The 6334-nt window shown below is 35.9% G+C and overlaps 1 protein-coding gene across 1 annotated transcript in view; it reads left to right on the top strand.

Moving 5' to 3' along the window:
• Positions 1-2622: 2622 nt before the first annotated feature.
• LOC130920220 (uncharacterized) overlaps positions 2623-6334 on the top strand; it is a 112542-nt gene continuing 108830 nt past the window's right edge. The window contains exon 1 of the mRNA XM_057843257.1: positions 2623-2692. The gene's annotated coding sequence lies outside the window, so the exon portion shown is untranslated. The remainder of the gene's footprint in view (positions 2693-6334) is intronic.

Raw genomic sequence — 6334 nt, 5'->3', positions numbered from 1 at the left:
CAATTCCTCCTCCCGCAGCCAAGCAAAGGAGCCATCGTCATCCCCCCGGGATCCAGGATGGTACACCAGGCCACCCGCGCACCCATCAACTGGCCTTCAGGGATGGCAAGCGGGGACGCACCACCAACCCCTGCTTCGGTAGTTAAATTTTGTTTGCAATGAAAAAACACAATGAATGAAAAATTTTTAAAAATCATTATCATTTTACACAAAACTCCAAAATATGGGCCGGACAAAAGTATTGGCACCAACAGCCTAATACTTGGTAGCACAACCTTTAGACAAAATAACTGCAAACAACCGCTTCCGGTATCCATCACTGAGATTCTTAAAATGCTCTGCTGGAATTTTAGACCATTCTTCTTTGGCCAACTGTTCCAGGTCTCTGAGATTTAAAGGGTGCCTTCTCCAACTGCCATTTTCAGACCTCTCCACAGGTGTTCTATGGAATTCAGGTCTGGACTAATTGCTGGCCACTTCAGAAGTCTCCAGTGCTTTCTCTCAGACCATTTTCTAGTGCTTTTTGAAGTTTGTTTTGGGTCATTGTCCTGCTGGAAGACCCATGACCTTTGAGGGAGACCCAGCTCTCACATTGGGCCCTACATTATGATGCAAAATTTGTTGGTAGTCTTCAGACTTCATAATGCCATGCACACGGTCAAGCAGTCCAGTGCTAGAGGTAGCAAAGCAACCCCAAAACACCAGGGAACCTCCGCCATGTTTGACTGTGGGGACCGTCTTCTTTTCTTTGAAGGCCTCGTTTTTTTTTCCCTGTAAGCTCTATGTTGATGCCTTTTCCCAAAAAGCTCTACTTTTGTCTCATATGACTAGACAACATTCTTCCAAAACGTTTTTGCCTTCCTCGGGTAAGTTTTGGCAAACTCCAGCCTGACTTTTTTTATGTCTCTGGGTCAGAAGTGGGGTCTTCCTAGGTATCCTACAATAGAGTCCCTTTTCATTTAGACGCCAACGGATAGTATGGGTTGACACCGGATAGTATGGGTTGAAACTGTTGTACCCTCGGACTGCAGGACAGCTTTAAATTGTTTGGATGTTAGTCGAGGTTCTTTGTCCACCATCCACACAATCTTACGTTGAAATTTCTTGTCAATTTTTCTTTTCTGTCGACATCTACGGAGGTTAGCCACAATGCCATGGGTTTTACACTTATTGATGACACTACGCAAGGTAGACACAGGAACATTCAGGTATTTGGAGATGGACTTGTAGCCTTGAGATTGCCCATGCTTCCTCACAATTTTGCTTCTCAAGTCCTCAGATAGTTCTTTGGTCTTCTTTCTTTTCTCCATGCTCAATGTGGTACCCACAAGGACATAGGACACAGGACAGAGGTCAACTTTAATCCATTTTAACTGGCTGCAAGTGTGATTTAGTTATTGCCACCACCTGTTGTGTGTCACAGGTAAGTAACAGGTGCTGTTAATTACACAAATTAGAGAAGCATCACATGATTTTTCAAAGCGTGCCAATACTATTGCCCGGCCCATTTTTGGAGTTTTGTGTAATTGCAATCATTTTCTGGTAGAAATTGAGCATTATCTGACAAAATTGTAGGGGTGCCAATACTTTTGGCCAACAGTGTATATTCAAAAGGAAGGATTTTTGGTATACAAATACAGTATTGTATTTGTGAGGAAAAAAACTTGATGAAACTCCTTAAAGTAACAAATAATTTCAATTTCTGTTCATTTTCAACCAAAATGAAAAGAACAGATCCATTAACAAATAAGCAGGAAGTAGACAAACTTGTTTGTTTTAGTTATAATAAAAGGAAGTACCTTGGGTTTGATATTTTGAAGTTCTATAAGCACGTATCACATAACTACTATTGGGCTCCTATGCCAAAGTTGCCTATTGTAGAGAAAGCAGTATTATGTTACACTAACAAGTTCAGGTCATCTGGTAGTACAAGTAGTTATAGTTAAAAAAAAATAATGAAAAAGTACTTTTACTTTTTTTTAAAGTCAAGTGAATTTAAATAGTAAATGTTCATTGTTGGAATATATTTTTTTTAATTCAGGGGAAACATCTTTATAATCTATAAAAAAAATATTCATTCACATTAAAATATTCTTAAATTGAATGAATAGCAATCATGTAAGCAATATGAAACATTAAAAGGTGGTCACATACCAGAAAGAATAAATCCTGTTGTGATTTCTTCATAACTCACCTTCCTCATTTTAATCTCCCATGTCATCTTTGTTTGAAGCCTCATATGTAAACCAGTTTGACCACGTTTGTTGGCACACTGCACGCATGTTTATGTGCAGAATAATGGAACGTCTCTGATACTGTATTCTGTACTTCACAAACGCATGCCTGTTATTAATTATACACAATTTGTAGTCATATAAGGGGAATAACACGCATGTCATTTGCCCTCACGAATAAAAAAAAAAGAAAAATTGCCGACTTTTATTTCCCACGAGTATTAATTTACCATTGGTATGTGCAGTGATAATCGCAAATACCTTTTAATTACCTCACCCAAAGGGAAATATTAACGGTAAGTGGCTCAAACCAACAATCCCCAACAAATCCCAGCCACTCCCCTAACCCCTCCCTGCAGTGTGGCAGTGACACCTCAGTTGTGATTATCCCTAGAGCTCACTGGTACACCTGCTTTTCAGGTGTGAACACACGTTTGCTGAAGGATTGTCTTGATTTGGTAAGACAATCAGTTTTGGTTTTACTTCTTTTTTATATTATTCATATACTTATGACATTTCAAATGGGATTTTTATTGCTGTGATGGAAAATGAATACGAAAATTAATACCTTTTATGTCATGTATCCCTGACAACAAATCGCCAGTTATGGAATTCTGCGTCAGGAATAACAAAAAGTACCTTAAAGATTGCGCGTACACAAATTTTTTGTGTTGTATGTAACTCACTTATTCACTGGAATTGACGGCAATAGACGTTCAATCCATTTTGGCTCTAAATTCAAGATGGATTGGCTGTTTACTGTCGTTAACTAACAATTCCAGTTAAATTTGGATGGGACGTCCGTCACCGACAATGACAGTCAATTAGTAATGACACTTATATGTATCTGCTAATTAAGACAACACATACTTAAGCACTTTAAGCACATGATCATTCACTACCAGCCCTCCAAAATGTATATAAAATCTCTCACCGTCATAGCAACCATTGAGTTAATGACTTATTTCTGCTCTGTACATACTGTATTTGATTGACAAAAAAAATCGTAATCATGATTTACTCAATTTTAACATTCACTGCAATTGAAAGATGTAAAGGTCAAATATACATTTTAATTTAAGTTGTCCTATAATCACTTTTTAACCAATAAACGAAGATCCCGATATTGTCTAACTCCAAATATCCGATACCGATATCAAACCGATACTGATATATGTGGTTGTGGATTTTACATATTATAGCTAATTGTATTGTGATTGTATTGTATGTATTAAACTGTATTGTGAAACCGATAATGGCAAAACCGATGTTGAGATTTTCCGATAAACTCTAATTTAAATTGTCAATTTTTGACTTCTTATTCATTTATTTTTAGATGTATTAATTACAAGTTTTTATATAGCTGTAAATACGTGTTTTAATAAAATATCTAAATTCACTTTTAAAGTTAATATTACTTAGATTTTTCTTCTTTAAAATTTAAAATTAATTATTTAGAAATTAGTTTTTACAAAACAAACCCTCCCCCAAATATTCATTTAACTTTTTATAATTCATGTCATGACTAAAGGCAAAATCATTTTGATTATTTTAGTAATAATAAACTCACTTCTGTTGTCTACGGAGCCCCAAAAGGGACATTGACAGAAATAAAATTAAATTTAAAACATCTGGTGCGCACCAGAAACAATCTGCTAAACATTAGCATTATATAGCATTTAAGCTAGCGGACTTTTACTATGCAGCCTAGCCAATTGTTCTTTTGTTGTGCTTAGATCCCCATTTAATTATTTATTTTTAGATCCTCATTTATTTATTTATTTATTTTTATATCCTTTGAAGCTAAGCTCAGGCGCTAGTTGATTCCAAGATTGAAGTAAAGCTTATCAAAATCCTGTATTATAACTTTTAGCATGCCAAAACTGCCTGTGTCCGATGCGTGCCTGAGCTTAGCCTCAAATATAAAAAATAAATAAATGAAGATCTTACAAAAGAACTATTGGCTAACCTGCATTGCTAAAGACCGCTAGCTTAAATGCTATGCAATGCTAATGTTTAACAGATTTTTACATACTATCTGGTGCGCACCAGATGGTTTAAATTTATTTTATTTCTGTCGATGTCCCTTTAGGGGCTCCGTAGCTGTCACTTACTACAGTAGCCTATATCTTTGAATAAACTGTGATTGAAAATTAATTACTTTATGACTATATTAAAGCACTTAATATTTTCATATGTTGTCATATTTTGATTTTGTGTGTAAGTGCTGCACAATGTATGGGATTTAAACTTGTTCTTTTTATTTCTTAGCTGGATTCGTTTAAAATTTGACATGTTTAAAAGTTCCCACAACAGTCTTCATAAAACTCTATTCATGTTCATTGTTAAGAATTATTGTTCAGAAATATATTACAACTGCCTAAAAACTGGGAATTACGTTTCAATCACCTTCTATAACAGTTTTTGGCCATTTAATTGTCAGTACTATATATTCAAATACACGTTGGTCTGACGACTTCAGAAGGAAAAATACTAAAGAGCGATCTGAAAGCATTAAGTAAAACGTGCGTTTCCTTCAAAATGATTTCAAAGCATTTCAGCAAACCCACAAAGGTTTATCTAATCCTGCCCAAATAAGCCTCAGCAAACACACGGTACAATTATAGCTATTGACTCGCTCGTGAAAAAGTGCGTGGCGCAATAGTGGAATGCGTAATTAGGGTGAGAGTGTGACAAGGCCGTTTGTCACATAAGTTCTTCCTATGTCAACAATCATAATAGAAGACAACTAACAAGTATTACTAGACAAAGAATGACAGTGATTGGTGGGAAAGACGATTTCTGTACTATGTGAAATTTAAGAGCACAGGAAAAGAATTTTTAAATTTTCTTTTCTAAAAACAAATGAAAAGAAAGGTCACCGAAATTATTTATCTGGCATCTCTTCCTCTATTTTCTACTTTTGTTCAACTACGGCTTAGTTATCCAACTTAACTACTTCCTGGTTAATTATCCATGCTTTATACTGATTCCTGTTTTTCTTCTTCTATTTTAGACAGCTTCCACGTGTCTTACTTTATTTTACACTTATTTCAACATTCAAAGAAAGGATTAAATCGTGATTACTTGCAACAAAAACTCCCAATTAATCATGATTGTAAGCAAACAGTCATCGTACCTAATGCCTCATTGGCTGAGACTAATATATTTGAACTGCTAGGGTAGAGTACATTTTATATAGAAGTGAGGTATACACTAATTTTGGATACCGTAATTTTTGGACTATAAGCCGCTACTTTTTTCCTTCATTTTGAATCCTGCGGCTTATAGTCCAGTGCAGCTTTTTTGTTGATTGATGTGGTTTCAGAGCTAACACTTTATTTGACAGCGGCGTCATAAGGAGAGACAGCGAGAACCAAAAGTTGTATTTGCCATGTGGCATTTTTTTTTTTGCCATTTGGCAAAATGAATTTTGCTACGTGTTGTTTTTTTGCCATGTGGCGAAGAAAAAATGCCATGTGGAATTTTTTTTGCCATGTGGCAAAATGGATTTTGGCATGTGGCATTTTTTGCGCCACACGGCAAAGAAAAAATTCCACATGGTAAAGTTCACTTTGCTACATGGCAAAAAAATGCCACATGGCAAAATCCATTATTCCGCATGGCAAAAAAATGCCACACGGCAAAATCAATTTTTCCACATGGCAGAAAAATGCCACATGGCAAAATCCATTTTGTCACGTGGCAAAAAATTGCCACATGGTGGATTTTGCCACACGGCAAAAAAATGCCACATGGCAAAATCCATTCTGCCAGATGGCAAAAAAAAATGCCACATGGCAAAAAAAATGTGACATGGCAAATAACACTTTTGGTTCTCGGCCCTGCTGGTCATAAGACTGTCATAAGTCCGTCATAATTATGACATAACACTATCATGGGCATTACCGAATGCTTATGTCAAATGTCATTTGGCAAATTATGTTTCTAACTCCATTTATGTCCAGCTCGGATCTTTTACATCATTCAAAGTGAGATAATTTGCCTGATAACACTAAATTACATCTGTTATAAGCATTCATTAATGCTCATGACAGCGTTATGTTATAGCTGTTATAGTCTTATGGCGTCATTGTCAA

Source organism: Corythoichthys intestinalis, chromosome 8 (genome assembly GCF_030265065.1).
Source record: "Corythoichthys intestinalis isolate RoL2023-P3 chromosome 8, ASM3026506v1, whole genome shotgun sequence".
Classification (NCBI taxonomy): domain Eukaryota; kingdom Metazoa; phylum Chordata; class Actinopteri; order Syngnathiformes; family Syngnathidae; genus Corythoichthys; species Corythoichthys intestinalis.
Note: the sequence above shows the minus strand (reverse complement) of the source record. Positions and strands in the feature narration are given on the sequence as shown.